The sequence below is a fragment of the Lissotriton helveticus genome, chromosome 6, assembly GCF_964261635.1.
Source record: "Lissotriton helveticus chromosome 6, aLisHel1.1, whole genome shotgun sequence".
In the NCBI taxonomy this organism is placed as follows: domain Eukaryota; kingdom Metazoa; phylum Chordata; class Amphibia; order Caudata; family Salamandridae; genus Lissotriton; species Lissotriton helveticus.
The window spans coordinates 1117639095-1117661280 of record NC_136067.1 but is presented as its reverse complement, the minus strand read 5'-3'; positions in this window follow the sequence as shown (position 1 = coordinate 1117661280).

Genomic DNA, 22186 nt, shown 5'->3' with positions numbered 1-22186 from the left:
GTTGTACAATGATACACCTTTCTTTTCTACTCTCTTTTATTACATAGGCTTGCCTCTGAATAACGACTTCTCTTTTCACCAGCTCACTATTAGCTCACTATTGGCTCGCTGTGCACTCAGCTTTTGTTATCCTTTAGTCATATCTGCCCCGCTGGGTTTCCCAATGATTTAAACCTTATGATCACATTAGGCCTCTGTGCCCTTCGGATCCCTGCATACAACAGCCTTTATGTGTGTTTTTGTTTTCCAAATAGGGTGTATAACCAGAATATCAAATTTTAAATATATTATAGCAAAAATATATCAGCTGGAAAATCGGCTAATATATCTTAAAGGTCAATATACATTTTTAACTTCACTTGTATCCTTATATGTCCACCTTCAAGGCACGTAGATGTGGGATTAAGAATAGTAAATGTATACTTATATATACGTAGTTCCCTCCCTTCTCCATATTTTGGAAGTCAATATTCTTGCTACAATATTTTTGGAGCATGATATTTTTGATCTCGCTATTCTGACATACAACATCTTGCGGCAGGATCAGATAGCTTGTGTATGTCCATGCACAGCCAAGTGGCCACCAGGCACCCGTGCTTATGTGCCCATGCGGTTACAATGCTGTCTTGGATGTGATCATGTCCTTTAACCTTACTTCTTATCTAACGACTTGTGGGGCATATTATCAAGGGGGTTTATCTCCGCTTTTTTGGCTTTAAAAGCCAAGAAAGCGGAGATAAAATTATCTCCCTATTACCTAGCTGTCGCTAACACCAGTTAGCGACAGCTAGTAGGAGATAGCGACCATCTTGGGGCCCGCTTTGCATGTCAGTGATATTTATCACTAATGACATGCAAAGTGGGCGTGCCAAGATGTTAGCGACTGGAAACAGTCGCTAACATCGCTATCTCCTATTACCAACTTTTGGAGATATTCGCGCTAAGCGCGAATATCTCCAAAAGCTAACACCTGCCCATAGCAGTTCTTAGCCATGTTATCCAATGGTAGGTGGATAACATGGCTAAGCTCATTTGCTCGGTAATGCATGAATATCGCTGACTTTTCAGCGATATTCATGCATTTCGGCCGATTTTTATCGCTTAGGAGATAAACCTTGATAATATCAAGGCTCCAAAGCGATAAAAATCGCCTCAGCTTAGCGATAAAAATATCACCGCTAAACCAACATAGCGATAATTATCGCTAGTTGTTGGTAATATGCCCCTGTGTTTTCTAAGCTTGTGTAGCGTGTGTAGACCCACCTTGCTTTAAGGTACGCTAAAATAATGATCACTGCAACATGACATCAATCCCCTATTGACATCCTCTTTCGAGTAAAAAAAAGTCCTTTCAGTTATATAAAATATTGGTCCACTTCAGATGCTTAAATGTTGACATATCTACTAAATAAAAGTGATTTAGTTGGTAAGAGGATTTAGTTACTTTTTCCGGTGGTTAATGATATACCACAATGACCTATTTGGCCTCTTTCATGATTCAAGATGCTGTTCCCACTGTCTGGTCTTTTTCACAGCTTCTCACAACCTCATTCCTAAGGAAGCCTTATCACACTGGAGGATTTACTTATAATCCTTCAGCATTTCAAATATTTCTCTAGCTCGTTCAAAGATTTAACATGTTACTGAAAAGCGTACACATACTGCAATATTTTATGCGATGTACATTTAAGAAAATTGCATTTTCAATCTTTTAAATAATACATATTTGTGCAGTGATATATTTCAGTGTGCTTTAGTCATTTTTCAAGGGCAGTGATCGCCAAATCAATACGGTTCATTCAGTTTGCATCATTACTCTGTTAGCATTCATGAAAAAAAACATTATGGCATGTGAAAACATTCTGTGAGTGAGAAATCCATATTGATCTCAATTAAAAAAAAATATGTCCACATTGTACTATTGGGGTAATTTCAACCCTGGAGGATGGTCAGCGTGTCATTGCGGGTGGGAGGCTCTGTCCTAATTAGAGAATCTCACCTACCCAGGTGAGATTTCGCAGCTCTGAAGCAGAGCAGACTCTAGTGTGGTGCGACCAGTGCCACCGCACCGGGTGCTGACTTCAGATGGAGCAGCCTGTTTGCAGGTATATCATGGTTTTGATGGCTCCTGGTCTCATGTTCCTAAGCTCTAGCCAGGGCCGGCTTTAGCACTGGTGGCGCCCTGTGTGACAATGTTTGTTGGCGCTCCCCAATTACCACATCTACCACGGATTCTCTCTCTACCACCATTTAAAAGTGCTCCTCAAGTCTCTATAACTACTCTCTCGGACTGATTTAGTTTTATACCGCCACTCATACCAGTGTAGAGTGTCAGAGCACTTCAAATCATCACACACGCATTGGCCCAGAGATAATCATTCAGGTGTAGATCAGTGTATAGAAAATGTTACATAAGACAGAAGACTACAACTTGTAGGAGTCACATTTCATCTGTACTGGTAGGCAGTATAGTTTAGGAGTCCTTGGTCTGGAAAAGCACAAATTAAGAATTTAAAACACTAAGGGCCAGATGTAGGAGCCCAAATACGGTCGGTAACGGCCGATTTCGGCCGTTACCGACCGGTTTTTAAGAATTGGCATGTAGGGGGCCAATTTTACCGATTCGGTAAATTTACCGAATCGGTATTTTTACAGATTCGGTAACTTGCAGATGTAGGTGGGACTCTTCTGAGTCCCAAAGGCCTTCAGATTTGGTATTTTACCACCCAATACAATTGGGTGGTAAAATACCGAATCCAGGTGTGCATGCACATGTGTGCATGCACACCTATGCCATGTGACAGACAGACATGCCCTTAGGGCATGTCTGTGTGCCACATGGCACACATGCCTGTATTTGGGGTGCTAGAGGGTGTCAAAGTGACACCCCCAGCACCCTTGCTAAAATTCGGTATTGCCCATTGATTCCTAGGCTTCAAGGCCCATAGGAATCAATGGGCAATACCGAATCGGTATTTACCGATTCGGTAAATACCGATTTTTACAGATTCGGTAATTCAATTACCGAATTTACCTAAATCTCCCTCCTTCATATTTACCGATTCACAAATACCGAATCGGTAAAATTCAGTATTTATGAATCGGTAAATACGAATTACCAACATCTGGCCCATAATTGTTAGTGGTTTTCCTAAATAATAAAAATTGAATTCTTCAACCCAAATGAATCCTTTTCAAGTTTATGGTAATTAAAGACAGGACAAAAAGGCATATAGCGCTAATACATATCTTGTAGTTTGCATGCAGCTCTTTGATGACGGTTAATAGTTCACTATGCTATATTAGGATTTTAACTTATAAACTGTAACAAAAGTCACAAAGGATCTCTGGGACACAATCACTGATCTATTTACAATATTTGTACTCTGTGATCTGCATGGTACACATTCTTTGCAATAAGCACATTAACCCACTGCACTACCTTAAGATGAGTTAAAACTTCCACTAGACAAACCTACCATCTCTCTCCAACAGGACCATTAATCACTAAAGTGATCTCGACGTTTTTATTGATGGCTGAAAATTGCTGGAAGCATGGAACACGGTAGCAAGTGCTTTTAAAATGAAAATATGCTTGCAAATAGGGCGCCCACACCCCAAGTCAGCGTCGGGTGCTGTGGCACCGATCGCACCGCTCTAGAGCCGGCCCTGGCTCTAGCAATTTTCAGGCAACAATAAAAACGTCAAGATAACTCTGGTGATCAATGTTCTTGCTGGAGAGAGATTGGAGGTTTGTTTAGTGGAAGTTTTGACTCACAGTAAAGTGGTGCAGCCTGCTGCAAAGAACGTGTACCATGCAGATCACAAAGTGCATATAATGTAAATAGGTCAGTGGGTTACTGCTTTGGTCAGAGATATCCTTCTGTTGATTGCAGTTTATAAGTTAAAATTCCAACATAGAACAGTGAGCAAATAAATGTCATTAAAGAGCTTCATGAAAACTGCAAGGTAAAGGTGAAAGCATTATGATTTTTTCCCTGCCTAATGTTGTAAAAGGGTTAGTTTGGGTAGAAATATTTTTTTATTATTAAAGAGAACCTCCAACCATAGTGTTACAATTTAAATTCAGAGTTTGTGCTTCTCCAGACCAAGCACTCTTGAACTATACTGCCTACTAGTATGGCTGACATGTGACTCTTACACATTGTCGTCTTATATAACACTCCGTTACACTGATTTACACCTGTATGATTAATTGTCTCTGTGCAATGTAAAGTGCTCTTACACCCTACCCTGTTATGAGAGGCATTATAAAACGAATTAAACACATCAGAGAGATAGTGATTATGATGACTTGAAGGGGCACTGTTAAAAGGTGGTAGTGAGGAAATCTGTGACGGAAGTGGTCATTGGGGGTGCCAACAAACATTGTTGCACTAGGCCTGCTCTGAAGGGAGACCCCACCCTGGTTCATTTCAAAACAACGAGATTCACCAAGTAGGAGACATGTTTAAAATGTCTGTTCAGCAAACCTTTTATTTTGAGGAAATAAACTATCAAAGCACAGGTGTGTTTTCTCAATATAAAAAGAAAACAAATTCCTAACCATGGGTGGGTAGCTTCGCTCTGCCAGTGGAGTTTGCGGAGATTTGCCTACTCCGTTGCAAATGCAGAGGTAGACAAAACTCCAACTCCTTGGCAGAGCGGAATTAGCCAGCCCCTCCCCCTCCCAAATGATTTAAAATTTAAAAAAGAAGGCACTTACCTGCGTGGCGCCCGCCTTTCCTGCCTGGCCGCTCTCCTTTCTGCTCCTCACGTTCTTCTTCAATGAAAAAAACCCTACTTTGTATGTCTTGTACATGCGCACGTGCAAGACATACAACATAGGAGTTTTTTCATTGAAGGGGCACAGAGTTTTCTCCATACATATGGGGGTCATTATAGTTTCGCTTTCTGTGCGCCTGCAGGGAAAATAAGTAATTCCCCCTACCCAATTCCTCAGTCATGTTTCCATGGATGCAAATGTGTCAAAATGTCTGCTGTAGGGACGTAGCATCATGTTTTTATGACTCCTTGACGGCATTATCTCGTGACCTCAAGTGACGCTCTTAGTCCCTCCACTGCTCTGTAATTTGTGTTGATTGATGGAATCCGGTGAAGGGATGATCATCATAGTAAAAATTATGGACCAGATTTACGAGAAAGTGACGCATCTGTTGAGATGCGTCACTTTCCCTGCGCCACCCTGTGAAATCCTTGCGCCCCCATGAATGTGCCGTAGTTACAATACGGTGTACCATGGTGCAAGAATTGACTGATGCATCAGAAATTCTGATGCATCTGTTGGGGCACGCATTTCTGGAGCTGTGTCGCAAGCACGATGCAACGCCAGCAATGCATTTTGGGGCCTATTCGCACTACACTGCATCACTCCTTACATGTGCTTCAAGCAGGCGTAAGGTTTTGATGCAGTGGCGTCCTAGAAGTGGCGTAGTAAAATCTTGTAGATTTCACTGTGTCACTATTATGAGGCATTCCTGCGTGGGAACGCCCACCATGCAAACATTATACCTGACGCAAGTATAATGTGCCCCAGGGCTTTACAACTTGAAGCATCTCCCTAGAAGTGACACGTTGTAAATTGGCCGCATTGTTTACGTTGCACCTGCATCACAAAAGTAATGAAATGGCAGCGCAAGAATGTCTCAAGGGGCTTGTAAATCGGCTCCATAGGGTCTTAGTTTTCTGTTCCTAATGTCGACTTCGTGACTCTCGAGATCAGGGGTAACAGAAACCAAATGTCGCTACTTTGGCTAACACAGCGTGTCATCCAGTTAAACTTTACAAGTCATAAAACTGTTCTTATGCTGTCAGCTACCCATGTTTTTGTTCTACCATCTCTTCTGCGGCCGCTCTTTTTAGCTAACTTCCACCATTAAGAATATTTGATCTGCAGCTAATGACTCGTAAATCCTGTGGCATTAACCAAAACTTGGATTTAGAATACAACTTCTGAGTTGTATTCCAGGCATTAGAGAATGAAACAAAACTTATTCAATGAGTGTAATCAGACTTCCCTGTCTGTTGTTTTGGACCCTGTGTGCTCCTCAGATTTATTTCTCGGCTGGGGCTTTCTCCTCATGTTGGACTTGGGCCTTTTTGGCAGATTCACCCCTAAACGTTTGCCTTTAGCCTCTGGCATGGTGGTAGTGATTTTAGGCCTCTGCGCACTTTAGCACTGGGGTCCAGTGTAAAGTGCGTACACACTCTGAGTGCGTGTGGTGGGATGGCCTGCCCTCCCATAGTAATGCATGGGGGATATGTGTGTCCATGGTAGTTCCTGATATGAGAGGACTGCAGGGGCGAGTTTAGTATGTGCAAACGTGTGAGAATAAATGCTGCACAATGGTGTGCGCAGATTTATTGTGACTAGTGGAGAAGTGCCACTTTTAGAAATTGCCATTTCTGTGTTCTGTTTGATGTGAATTGCCTGTCTGGCTTGTGAGTGACAGGGGCTGGCTGGTGTGGCAGGCTCCAGGAGCCAGGATGAGTCTGCCCGATGGTGAATAGGGAGACCTGCATGTAGATGGGAGGAAGAAGTTGCACCTGGGACCTGAATAGGGCTGTGCCTTCCCTCCACAATGCTGGCTCCACCTCCTGTGGTGTGTCTGATGTCCCTCGCATGTCTTGTGAAAGGGAGCTGGGCAAAACAAGGTGCTCCTGAACCAGTTGTATCTGGTTCTCCCCTTGCCTGCACCTTTGAGACAAAGGATTTGGTGGTATAAGAAGGAGCTGTGACCCCATGTAAAATGTTCTTGTTCTTGAACTTGAATCTACCAGGGGCGTGCTGCTGCTGGGGCTTAGGGGAAGGCTTGCCCCCCTGTCCCTGGATGCCTGGAGGACTTCTTTCTGGGACCCTTCTGCCTTGCCTGGGATGACTGAGGGACTTTCCTTTGCAGGGAGCTGTCTGCTCCATTTCCTAGCCCTAGAACTTTGGACTTAATTTCTTTTAGCCCTTTAAGAAGCACTGGGCTCTTTTTGCACACGAAGAGCGCGCTGTCTGAATTCCCCTGGGTCACTGGAGCTTCGCTGCCCTGAGGCTGCACGGCGCTGCAGGAGGGGGAATTCCCAGCGTAGGGACTCCCCCGTGATGGCGGCCTTGCGGGTGCCACCACACTTATTTATCTTTTAATGAAGCGGGTGCCCACCCCGCGTGATTGCTGCTTATTTGGTTATTTGATTTAAGCAGGTGCCCACCCTGCGTCTGCGCTCCCTTTTTAGTTAGTGCGTGGGTGCCCACCCTGCGACTTTACGATTATTTTTATATTTAATTACACGGGTGCCCACCCCGCGTTTCACTGCCGCGGCCCGAGCCGCGAGAGGAATCCCCTCCAGGCCGCTGCCTAGTGCGACCCGGAAGCTGTCTGCCTGGTTGGGGGGCGGGCATGCACCCGATCTGAAAAGGAAATGGCAGCCTGGAGCCTCACTGGCTACACACTAAGTCCCGGTCCCGAGATGGGGGGGCCGGGTGAAACAGGGCCCTGGTGAGGCGGGGTTCCCAGGTGTAGGGAGAGCCCCGCGTGCTGCCATGCCGAAAAGGAGAGAGCCGCCCAGATCAGTTCGGTGAGTGTTGCCGGTGGGGAGGTTAACCCATAGCGAGGCACGCGATGGGTGCCTACCTCCATTGTTGATTTCCCCAGAGTGGCCCCGAACAGCAGAGGGCCGCTCCAACCCTAGGTGACATTCTCTGTTTTAAGAACCCATGAGGCTCTAACCTGGCCATATTTGTTTAAAAGGCCCCAGGGGGGGCCTCGAGGGACATAACTTTAGAGCCCTGTGTAGCTCAAAACAGGGGCATATCGTTCAGAGCCTAGATGGCTCCAACATTTTGCCCCATTATTCCTAGAGCCTGAGTGGCTCCAATGCTCTCCCCATTATTTTAAGAGCCCCGTGTGGCTCCAACATTGGGCACATCTGTTTAAAGGACCATTGAGGGCCCATGCCACATTTTTACTTTTACACCTGCCCAGCAAGTAGTGGGCACCTGCCCCGTTTAGGTCTTTTCTTTTAGAGGACAGGTCTTGGGCTCAGGAGTGAGATGCACTCCTTCGCCCCCATCCTTCCCTGCACACAGCACGCCCTGACTTTGGACAGAGGGTATTTGAGTCCCTTAGAGATGGCCAGTTGGCCAAGGGGACTATTAGATTTACAGGGCGCCAGGCCCTTGTGTGATTTATATAGGTGCTTGGAAATGCAAAGTTTATAGAGTATGTTTTATGCACCTTGATTTATGCTTATAGATGTGCTTTTATGATAATTAGGTTTTACCTACTGTCTTATGTTTTATTTGATTCTCTACTGTGGTCTAGGTTTGATATATTCCCTACTGCCGTTTATGTTAGTCATTTTGTTTCCTAATGCAAGTTATGTTTAGGAGATTATGGTCTACTATATTTAGGTTTATGAGCTTGGCGCAGAATAGAGTTCTCGCCTTATGTGATACTGTGCCTGGTATAATTTATGTTACAGGTTGACGCTGAGTATTGTGTCTGCCAGTGATTACTGGCTGTGTTCTAAGTTCATGATATATTCTTACTTTTACTATTCTTTCCAAGTGAGGATTCTGACAGTGGCCCACGTGACCCTGTCATGTGTAAATAATCCCCTGTAAATATTTTCCGTGCCAGTTGGCACAATGTATATTGTGTGATTACCATCTAATGTGTTTTATGATAATACAAAGGCTATGTTTATATATAACCTTGTGTGGAGTTCCTTTTGTGGTGTGCCTAGTATGTTGTTACTGTGTGTGTTGTGCAAATGCTGTACACATCGCCACCGGGATAAACCTAACTGCTCGTGCCAAGCTACCAAGGGGGTGAGCAGGGGTTATCTTTGGCGTGTAACTCCCTTTCCCTGCGTGGTGATCTCTGCCTGGCTTTGGCGCAAGCTTTAGCCAACCAGATATCCCCATTTCTAACACCACCCATCTTGTGGTCTCCCCCTGTGATTCCTAGACTCCCTGATGGTGACTCATAAGTTAACTGCCCTCCTCTACCCTCAGGGGTCAGTGAGCTTGAGGTCCGCTAGCTACCAGCTTCGATTCCCTTCACGTAGTCATCCAGTGACAGTAATGAGGCATCCATAAATTCCTCCAATGAGAACTTTTACTCAATGAGGCTCATTATTGCATGAAATCCCATAAAAACATGAAAAACAAACATATACAAAATTGTTAAACATCATCCATTAAATAAATACTTCTGAAAAGAAGAATTATTTTTTGTATTCCTACTCAAAAAATGTCCTTCTCAAAACAAACAGTAATGGAAGGTTACATCTGTAAATATTAGAAAGCAGCCCTCTCCTTTCAAAATGTAAAGGATTTAAACAGCAGAACAAAATCCGTAAAGAAGGTGATTCATAAAGGTCACAATAAACAACATTTTTGCGGGTGAACGCCCCCTCTGCATACATTATACCTGACGCAGGTATGATGTAGCGCAGGGGTTTACAAAGTGACGCATCTGCTTAGATGCGTCACTTTGTAAATAGTGCGCATCAGGAGGCATGTTTTACGCCGCCGATGCGTCACAAAAAGTGACGCATCGGAAGCGCAAAACTCACGCAAGGCCTCATAAATGAGGCCCCCGGAAATCAATTGCGTTTCTGTTCATTAGTTATATTGCCCAACGCATAATTTATTTGCAATCAAAATTTTACATAATTCAGTTTTGAAGCTCAGTATCAAAATGTGCTTATGAACCTTAACGGTTGTATACGTAGTTTACATGTGAATCAATTTGCAATATAATCTCTCTATGATTTTTTGTAGAACATCCCTGTAAAAGAATGCTGAATGGAAATGCACCACATTTAGCATGAAGCTTGAACTTTACCAGATATGTCCCTTTGCTTGGCTAATGGAAAATCGTTCAGTAGTGTCTGAGAAGCTGTTGTCACAAACGTGTGAAGGGTGACCTTTGAATAATTTAATTATGGCGATAGCTAGAGCGTTCGTGAAACAAATGTAAAAAAATAAACAAATCTAATTGTACACGGGAGCTTTTTTCCTGTCGTCAAAATTGGTTTCACAAGCTCAAAGCTAAGTCTGATGACCTGAGCGATCTTGTTGGTTCTCCGCAACAGAGACATTTCTGCTGTGGCTGACATTACAGGATGTAGGGTGTGATTCCCCACAGTCTGAAAAAAAAATGGAAGGCCATTTATTGGGAAGTTCGATATGGAGGAACCTTAAGAGACCCCGCATCTTATTAAAAATAGAACATGAAACCTTAATGGCAGATACTGTATTTGGGTAGCAGACTTTCAGCTAGATTCATCATAGTCCCGTTTTGCGAGTCCTTAATAGCGATTATTAAGGAATCGCTATTAAGGACTTGCAAAACGGGATTCATGTAGAAATAGCAAAAAATATTGCGATTCCTACATCATCCTTATTTGCGATTAGCAATTTGCTAATCGCAAATAAGGATGCGATTTCATGGGTGCCATGGGTGTCCAAAGGACACCCTGTAGCACCCCTGAAAAGCAAATGTACACAGGTGTTGCGCACACACATGTCCAAAGGACATGTGTGTGTGTAACATACCACTTAGAAAAATGCACTAAAGTGCATTTTTCTAAGTTTTCGCTAGTTACCACGAAGTCAGACTTCATGGTAAATAGCGGTCGGAAATTGCAAATTCGCATATTTTAAAAGTTTCATGAATTGCATTTAAGGAATCTTAAATAGAGATTCCTTAAATGCAATTCCTGGCAAATATGCGATTTCGCTATTAGCGATTTTTGCATTTGGCATGATGAATCCCAAATGCAAAAATTGCGCTCGCAAAGGGCCAGATTCTCAGAATCTGGCCCTTTGCGAGCACATTTTCCAATGATGAATCTAGCTGTATGGCACTTAGCAGAGCTTCACAGATTTGACTTTTCAGTAGTGTAGGTGCCTCCAACCAGTGGATTGCAAGAGTTGATATCTTCAGAGTAGCTCACAGCCTAGTTCATTTTTAAATCAGCGCAGGGTCATATTTTCCTTTTAAAGTTAAGGAAAGATTGTATTTATTTCACATTATTATCTTCAAGCTGCAGATAACAGGGCCTGATAATGAGCAGTGCTGGAGTCAGATTTATGACCAGGGCACAGAGGTAAAATACTGAAGCAGTGAGGTAGGTAACTCTTTAATAAGTCCTTGTCAACTGAATATTGGAGTGTGAGAACATAATAATCCTCTGAATGCTTTTAAATGGTAGAAAATTAAAATGAAAAAGCAGCCAGTAGACCAGGTGTCTCCAACCAGTGGATCGAGCTACTACAAAATTAAAATAAAAAGTTACTTTAATGATTAAGTTAATTCTTCATTTTAATTTTCTCCCATTTCAAAGTGGCATTTATAAACTGCAGGCATCTTGCTCTCAGTAGCCGATAGATACTGTGCCAGACTTATAACTGACAAATACATTCCTCTTTTTGAATTGGGAGAAATTTAAAGTGAAGAATCTTTTTTCTATGAAACATTGTCTTAATGTTTTTCTCCATTTTCAATTAAGACACGTTTTTTAAATGTTTTATGAAGCATGTTTCTTCATTTCAAATTCCACTCAGTTAAACTAATGGCTGTACTATACTGTAATACAAATGGAACCTTGTCTACGGGCCAGTGGGAACAAGATCCCTGGGGCCTCATTTATGAAAGCCTTGCGCCACCGATGCGTCACTTTTTCCCATGTTAAAAGTGACGCACTGGCGGCGCAAGGCCTTCATAAATAAGGCCACTGGTGTTTGTAAATGTGACACTTGGAAATGGGATTCAATTTAAATGATGAGTTTTATGGAATCTAAATAAACATAAAGTTAACTCTTCGGTTTACTTTTTTCCCATTTCAAAGTGTCGCTTTTATAAACACCAGTCATCTTGCTCCCAGTGGCTGGTAGACATGGTACCATATTTATAACTGAAAAATACAGCCATTATTTTCAGTGGGCGAAATTTCAAGTGCAGCAAAATGTTCCATGTCATGAACATTTTTACGGAACGTTTTCTGCACTATAAATTTCTTCCATTTAAAAAAATGGTTGTATGTTTGTATTATACATGCCACATATGATGAAAGGTTTTCAAGTGCCACAGTACCTATGACATAGCCTTCCAGTGACCCATACACATTTATCCCATTCATACGCACACATGTTCACACATCCCCAAACACCACACTCTCATTGACACACATGGAAGTCCTATCATAGTGCCCCCTTGTCAAAGTATTTTGTTCAAACCATAGTATCTGGTTCAATGGACTTTAGGCTTCAAGTCAATGGAGCTTGGCGTGAGGGTGTGTGGTAACAATGTGCAAGCTGCTTAGCCTTCCGTTCCTCACAATGATTTTCATTGATCCAAAGTGGCTCTCACAGAAAAGGTTGTAGATCTCTGATCTAAAGCAAGTACTCATGGGCTATGTTTCATCCCCTTGTCTTAGTTTGTGGACCTGATACTTGGGTCTGAAACCTACTTGAACTTTCGTATCCCTTTTTAGGTCTTGGCTCAAAGAGGTGTGTTGTATTTGGTCTGTGGGCTTCAGCCTGCCACAGGCTTCGCATTTGCTCGCTCCATCATGTGTCTCTTATTCTTTGTCACCATTTGTCCATGGCATGCATGCTCCTGCCTCTTCATGTGTTTAGCCTTCCCCCAAATCATTGACCAAGTACTTGTAAACATCTACTGCTCCTGTTTTTGGGGCTATTTAGGACCTACTTTTTCTTTGTTTTTCAGCACTCTACAAAGTGCTAGTGCTTTTATCAGTTCCTTCTCCTCTCACCTGCCTTCATCCACCCCAAATTTTGTTCCAACTGTACAGAACACTTTACTGTTTCCTTGATTCGCTTGTTTTATTTTTGATCGAGCACACCACTGGAGTGTATCTTCCGTGATATCTGGTAGCTATCTTTTAAGTTCCAAATGTACTGTGCGCTTTACTGCTCCCATGGTTTGCTCACCCTCCTTGATAAGAGATGCACATGTGAAGGGACCATGATGATGCTGTGCCTCTGCAACAAGAGATGATGCATCTCCAGCAAGCCATGTAAATATCTACTCCCAGGTGCATTGTTTTTACACAGCGTGTCCTTGAGATCATGATTACTTCTAATGTGCTAACCAGGGCAGAGTCAGAATTCAATGCATGCTCTTTAACTCCGATTTAAGACCAATGCATGATTGCATCTATAATTCCATCTTCCACCAAGAGTTACACGTTTTCCTGATGTGATTTTCTTATGTGTGTGCAATTGAAACGTTTGTTAACCGCATGCGTGCGGGCGGAATTCCGCCCGTACGCTGGGTTTTGCGGAATCGCACTTTACGTGACGAGCTGGGATCGTCATGAGCGTGCGAGGAGGCTACGCCATGACGAGCCCAGCTCGTCATGAGCGTCGAAGGGGTTAAAAGCTTTCCTCTTTACTGTTCCCTTATTATTTCTTTTATAAGCACAGGGGGAGGATGTGGAGTACATTTTTGATAGACCGACTTTGAAGCTGGGGAACTAGGTTCGAGCCTCAGCGGCACGCTCAACATCCTGTGAATCTGGGCAAAATCTGGATCGTTTTATACTTGCAAAGTTTGGTGCTTGCCACCCCCCACATTTATTTTCTCCTGACAGGTGCAGTGGAGAAGCTTGCCTCCTCCTTTGTTAAAAGCGTTCCTCTTTACTGTTCCACTATGCTTCAATTTACAAGTCTCAGCATCGGCTCAACATCCTGTAATTCTTGGCTAATCACTTTCTCCATTCCTAAAAATGAATTAAGGCAACTGATGCTCATGTACTGCATTCTAATACCTTAGGGTTGAGTTTGTGTCAGGTAAAACTGCAAAAAACTAAAAAGGTGGTTAATTGCTGAATACTATGGAATGCATTTTAAAATAGGAATGATCTTTTTATTTGTTGTAATGATTTTGCAATTAAAAAACATAAAACACACACCGTTAAGCTACTTGCTCACCATTCTACATGTCTACAGGCTCAGACTTCATGCTATGATTTCAGTCATGCTGAACAGCATATGTGCTGCTATTCAACATTGCCAAACGACATTAACATTGACCATGCCAATGGTTCTTGGATTGCCATCAGTCTTGTGACTGAAATGAGGTCCCTGTAATTCACACAGAACCTGATTTATGGGGTACTGCTTAGTGGGGCAGCCATAAGTACCAGCACCTCTGCTTGAGCAGGGACTTCATGAGGCCTTAATCACCCCCATATCCTGCATTTACGAAACCTCATCATTTATACTGCCCATCTTCTCAGACAGCCTTTAGATTTTGTTTTTGACAGGGGGACACCAGTGGGTGAGCCCAGGCAGAAGGAAGGAAAGAGAGGAGCAGTGCCCCAATTACTGGGGACTGTCCCTTTTCTTCTCTGCTGTCAGTGTGGGGTAGAGGACAACTCCTTCCACTGGCCCATCCTGCTCCTTGGAAGACAGTTAGTCTGGGAGGGGTTTATTCTCCTCCTCGCCACCATCTGTCACAATGAATATTGTCAATTTAGACCTTACAAAGTGTGGCTTGAAATTATTCACATGCATTACCACTAAGGGGTTTCTGGACGTCTTGAGGTCCACCAGGTAGGTGACCACACACATTTGCTCCCTGATCTCACAGGGCTCTGGTCACCAGTCCTTAAAGGCGTGGGTTGCCACAATCTCTATAAGCAACACTTTTTAGCCAGGTTGAAAATCCATCAGAGTGGCCTTCTAGTCATACTCCTGTTTCAACATTTCCGGCTGGCCTCAAGTTTATCATTGGCCTCCTTCAAGCAATGGTACATCTGAGCTATGGCAGATGAAATGTAATTCATCACACCCTGTGGGGAGGTTCCTGGGAGCTTGCTCCAACCCCTCCTTAACGATACCGAAAGGTCCCCTAAAAGTGTGGCGAAACAAAAGTTAGAATGGGCTGAAGTCCACTCCTTTTTGTGATACTTCTCTGTAGGCAAAGAACAGCAGGCATTAATATATCTAAGGGGCTGTAAGGCCTGCAATCATGGGGGAACAGCCATTACAACGCAGGTTTTACCACGCATTGCTTTTACATCGCATGCATTACAACGCATGGTAAAACCACGCATACCATTACATCGCATGCCCTTTTACAACGCATGCGTTGTAATGTGTAATGGCGGCGGCGGCTATCCACGTCGTTGTGAGGAAACTTAGGCACTTTCCTCACAACAACGTGCAGCAAGCAGGAAGGAGGAAGCAGGATCCAACGGTGATGCTGGAGAGGAGAGGGGTAAGAAGGTTTGTGCATGGGGTGGGGGTTACTTTTGTAGGGTTTAGGGTCGTTTAAAAGTAGTGTGGTTATGTTTGTGTTGTGTGTTTTTTTTAAACGTTTTAGTGTGTGTTGTGGTGTTGTCGTGTTTGTTTAGTGTAGTGTATTAGGGAGGGTAGTGTAGTGTTTATGTAGTGTAGTGATTTAGGTTTTAGGGTAGTGTAGTGTATTAGTGTTTAGGGTAGTGTTGTGTTTATGTAGTGTAGTGATTTAGGTTGTAGTGTAGTAGTGTTTGTGTAGTGTAGTGTTCAGGATTTAGGGTAGAGTAGTAGTGTTTGTGTAGTGTAGTGTTTTAGGGTTTAGGGTAGTGTAGGGGTGGGAGTAGTGTGGGTAGCGTAGTAGTGTTTTGGGGTTTAGGGTAGTGTAGGGGTGAGAGTAGTGTGGGTAGCGTAGTAGTGTTTTAGGGTTTAGGGTAGTGTAGGGGTGGGAGTAGTGTGGGTAGCGTAGTAGTGTTTTAGGGTTTAGGGTAGAGTAGGGGTGGGAGTAGTGTGGGTAGCGTAGTAGTATTTTAGGGTTTATGGTAGTGTAGGAGTGGGAGTAGTGTGGGTCGTGTAGTGTGGTAGTGTTTGTGTAGTGTAGTGTTTTAGGGTTTAGGGTAGTGTAGGGGTGGGAGTAGTGTGGGTAGCGTAGTAGTGTTTTGGGGTTTAGGGTAGTGTAGGGGTGAGAGTAGTGTGGGTAGCGTAGTAGTGTTTTAGGGTTTAGGGTAGTGTAGGGGTGAGAGTAGTGTGGATGGATCACTGACATAACCTCGACAGACCGAATATCGACTGGACAAAATATCGATGACTAATTATCGACAACAAAATTATCGATTTACTATACTTACACAACAAACATCCAAAAATATCGACTACACAATATCGACTACTAAAAACAACGACTACAACAATATCGACTCACAACATTATCGATTTCTAAAACACCGATTATTAAATATTTATATAACAACAGTCAAAATATCGATTACACAAACATAGATAGCAAATTTATCGATTGTAAAAAAATCAACATTAATAGATCCTAAAATAAATGACTTTATTATTTAATAATTAAGTCATACTGATCATAAAAAACCAGATTTAGTTAATATAAATAGATGACATATATTATTTATTTTCATAACATTTACAATACACAATAAATACTAACATACATTTTATAATACATAAACAATGTTTCGACCTTCTACACATTTTTTACAACTAATTATATATATTCCTCCACTTTACAAATATCAAAATAACATTACCTACAACATTACCTATACAAAATAAATCCTTACACATTCAATAAACGTTAATTGGCGTCACCCATATAAGGAAAACAATTAGCATAACAGAAAAAAAAATTCAAATCAACAAATAAAAACAGACTATCCATTTAAACAACCAATCCTATTTCTGAAACAATTAACCTAATACTATATAAATGAAATAATAAGTAACTAAAAACGCAGCATACATCTCCTAAGTAAAGGAAGACGAAACTCTGCTGGATTTCTGGAAGAAAACTGATGGACTTCAACAGAAAGAGACCTACACATATCTAAAGTAAGTACTACTACATTATTAGTCAGCGAAAATGTAACTCTCAAAGCTCACACCTATATTTTAAAGCAAAATACATCAAATATATCTTTTTTTTTTAGCACTCATCCTACAGATGAAAAAAAATAACAGAAGACCTACACAACACCTGGACATCAAAAGTTACATATAAAAAAGTAAGTATATATTAGAAATGTAAAATCGAGAATTAATAGATAGGTAACTAAATCTAAACTAGCAAAAAACGTCGAACAAATTATCATAAATAGTAATAAAATATATCTACACATTTTCTCAACTTCCACAGGTACAAAAAGATATACACAGAAAATAACAGTTTGAAGAACATCAACAGCTGAAAATAACGACTTGAAAGCATCAAAACATTTACAGGTAAAATACAAATGTGTGAAACTGTATAATGTGATTAGAACATTTTTTTTCCTTAAAAAATATTTACATTCTCTTTTAATTACCTCCTAGCACTACAATACTATCATGACTGAAGGAGCTAAATTCATTTATTCACAAAAAGGGAAAATGCTTCTTTGTTACATGGGATATGTCTACACTCAAGAGAAACAAAAAGATTTGAAAGTGTTTTGGAAGTGTACGAAATATTATGCCAACAAATGTTATGGTAGAGCTATAACTCAGGAAACTACTGTTACTTATACTAAAGAACATAATCACCCACCCAATGTAACAGAAATAGAGATTAGACAAATGCTAGATTCCCTTAAAGAAGCTAGTACTAGCACTGATCAACCAACAACTGCTATTCTGAAACACCATTTAAGTGTACTTCCCCAACATGCTTCTAGCCAATTACCATCTATAGAATCCCTTAAAAGAACAGTAGCTAGACAAAAAAGAGCAACATGCACTACTCCTCCCACACCAAAAACTTTAGAAGAAGTCCAAATTCCACCTGAACTCTCTGTAACTCACAATAAAGAAAATTTTATACTCTATGACAACAAATCTAAAGATAAAAGAATTATACTGTTTGCCACAGCAAACAACATGACAAAACTTACCCAATGCCAAACTTGGATGATGGACGGTACTTTTTCTGTATGCCCCAAACCTTTTTATCAATTATACACCATCCATGGTCATTTCCAAAATGCAAATATTCCATTCCTTTATGCCCTTCTACCAAACAAACAGCAAACTACCTATCAAGAAATACTAACTGAAGTCAAGCAACATACTAACAACTATTTTCCACAAAAAATTATCATTGACTTTGAAAAAGCTATGATAAACAGCATCCTTAAAACATACCCACACACAGCAATACAAGGTTGCTATTACCACTTTAATCAATGTATCTGGCGACATCTACAAAAATCAACCTTGAGTATCCAATACGCCACTGATAGCACATTTGCTTATCAAATCAAAAAACTCATCGCCCTAGCCTATGTTCCACTAACAGATGTAACTGAGCACTATAACTTATTAATAGACAGCCCCTACTATAAAAGAAACGAAGATAAACTAAGCCCTATGCTTGACTACTTCGAAGACACATGGGTAGGAAGGCTACACAGATCAGGCCACAGAAGACAACCCAAATACCAAATAGCTTGGTGGAATGTCTACCTTAGCACACTAAATAAGGAAGCAAAAACAAACAATGCAGTTGAAGGATGGCACAATGCCTTCCAAGCAACTACAGGCCGAGGAACGCCTACCCTTCACAAATTAATACAATCCTTACAAAAAGAACAAAGTTACCAGGAGCTCCGAATGGAGCAATCAGTAACTTTGATTGGACCTAAACTCACCAAAGAAACTAAAAAAATGTATAACACACTCCAAAGTCAAGTTACCCTCTATCCAACTAGCAAAGGACTAGAATATCTATCAATGATTGCCAAAACTATTCTTTAAAACATTACATAACTATACACGTAAAACTAAACATATTTTTCCTAAAATTCTTCATTATAATATGTAACAAATTGCAATTAAATTATCAAATACATAATATTAACATATATAAAATGTATTTAGATAATGTATTTACAAAATGTTACATACAACGTAAGTAAAGCAAAATTAAAAACAGTTTTCCCACCCATTAAAAATCCAGAAAATACTTATATTTCTGATGCAGCTTCAAACGTAATCCAATTCCAAGCAATCCATAGGACACCATTCCAAAAACCCATACAATCCATGAAAGCCCAAAAAAAATGCAAAAATACAAGCAAATGCATAGCGACTCCTTTCCACTTCAGTAGACACCAGATACCATAGAAAACCCAAAAATCCGTAATGGCGAAAAATAAACGCTCCAAGAAAATGTAAAAACCCAAAAAATAGTGTGCAAAAATAAGAGTATATAATACTCGTTACACAGCTGTGATCAAAAAAGAAGGGAGTCCTCCAAAACAGCGAAACGCGACGATAACCTAGAAAAAATAAATAACATACCCACCCACATAAAAACACCCATACATATATAAAAACACATATTTATACATCAAACATATTATCTTAGTAACATTTAAACATATTACCTCACCTCACACACCTACAACAAAAACGCGGTAAAAATCCAATATCGTACACTCTACCTAACACCGAACACACAATCTTCTCTAATTAACTCTACCTACATAAACATAAACACAGCACACATACACTAGCAATAAGTTCAGAAACTTATAAAACACAATTAAAACAAACTTACCCTCTCTAACGCGAAGCAGCACCCAACCGCGATCTGTTGAAGCACCAAATACGCCTAAGTAACATTAAGCGGTTAAAAAGTAGTCCCTGTATACAGCTAAATGCTATTTAATTTCTATATTCCAACACTTTAAAAAATACACAGAGTATTATATTAAGTGTAAATATTTTTTTAAAGTGTATAAAATTATTTCATAAATATTCATAAGTTTGAAATAATTATTCAACTGTTATGTTATAGTTAAAAAATTAATTTTTGATTTATAAATACATTTAGTAAATAATGTTAATGTTAAAATAAATTGCATATATAAGTTTGTTACAAGAAATGTTTTTTTTAAATTTGCAAATATTATGTAAAACATTATGTATGTATATAATAAATGTTTTTGGTGTTTATGTATTTAAAAATGAATATTATAAATATGTTCAATATTCATAATAATTATTTCCAAAAATATAACATGACTTGGTAATAAACAAAAATGTTACAATTACAAAAAAATGTACATAATTTGCAATCACAATAAATTCAATGTGTATCTGAATAAATATTTTGTTATTAAATAAAAAGTACATATTACCAATTTGTTTCAGAAACTATTTAAATGTTAATATATGTAAAAGATAAAAAAATTATGTTAATATAATTTATGTGTTAAAAACATATACATGTACTTCATATTTTTGTTATGTTAATAAAAACATTGAATGAAATTTTTTGATTATAAATAAAAAATGATTCTCTACTTACAAATAAATTTTTATATGTGAATAAACAATTTTTCATTTATGGCATTTAACCCTGTCTATGTTTCCTTCTTTATTATTGTATATAAATATTATTTGCATATTAAATAATCTATTAAAAAATACCTTATACATTTAAATATGTTTAAAAATTTATTAATATTTAAAGTCCTACAATACCAATAATTGTTTTAATGTATATTAATTCAAATATTTTATATAAAATATATGAAAAAGTAACTAATTTAATAGACATTTAAATTGACCATATTTTTACCCTGTATCCCTCTAACCTAAAACCCTAAACTGACCCAAAGCCCTAAAAACACCCCTTTACCCACAAACTAAAAACTGACCCAGAACCCACAAAATACCCCTTTACCCACTAACTGAAAACTGACCCTGACCCCTAACAATAACCCTTTACCCACTAACTGAAAACTGACCCTGACCCCTAAAAATACCCCTTTACCCACTAACTGAAAACTGACCCTGACCCCTAAAAATACCCCTTTACCCAAAAACTGAAAACTGACCCTGACCTCTAAAAATACCCCTTTTCCCACAAACTGAAAACTAACCCTGCAACCAAAAAAATACCCTTTACCCAAATACTGAAAACTGACCCTTAACCCTAAAAATAGCCCTTTACCCACTAACTGAAAACTGACCCTGACCCCTAAAAATACCCCTTTACCCACTAACTGAAAAACTGACCCTGACCCCTACAAATACCCCTTACCCACTAACTAAAAACTGACCCTGACCTCTAAAAATACCCCTTTACCCACAAACTGAAAACTAACCCTGCAACCAAAGAAAGACCCTTTACCCAAATACTGAAAACTGACCCTTAACCCTAAAAATAACCCTTTACCCACTAACTGAAAACTGACCCTAACCCCTAAAAATACCCCTTTACCCACTAACTGAAAACTGACACTGACCCCTACTAATACCCCTTTACCCACTAACTTAAAACTGACCCTAACCCCTAAAAATACCCCTTTACCCAAAAACTGAAAACTGACCCTGACCTCTAAAAATACCCCTTTACCCACAAACTGAAAACTGACCCTGCAACCAAAAAAATACCCTTTACCCAAATACTGAAAACTGACCCTTAACCCTAAAAATACCCCTTTACCCACTAACTGAAAACTGACCCTGACCCCTAAAAATACCCCTTTACCCACTAACTGAAAACTGACCCTGACCCCTACAAATACCCCTTTACCCACTAACTGAAAACTGACCCTCACCCCTACAAATACCCCTTTACCCAAAAACTGAAAACTGACCCTGACCCCTAAAAACACCTTTATCCACAAACTGAAAACTGACTCTGAAAGAAAAAAATTACCCTTTACCCAAATACTGAAAACTGACCCTGAACCCTACAAATACCCCTTTACCCACTAACTGAAAACTGACCCTGACCCCTAAAAATACCCCTTTACAACTGACTCTGCACACAACATATACCCCTTAATAACCAAACAGAAAAGTAACCCAGAAGACTAAACCAACCTCTTTCCCCAAATACAAAATAATATATATATGAGAATATCTATATTTATATATATATTCACTGAAAAAACCATAGGTTATAGACCATATATAGTTAGGAATTAGCATTTACAAAACCTTGAAAATTCACTGAAAAAACCATAGGTTATAGACCATATATAGTTAGGAATTAGCATTTAAAAAACCTTATTTTACTCACACAAAACCATTGAAATTCCATATATAGTTAGTTGCACTAACTATATATGGCGCACCCGCAATCCACTGCTGATCATGTCACATATTACATCATTCATGACATGGTCAGTGACATCACTGATGACATCACTGATGACATCTCAAATGACA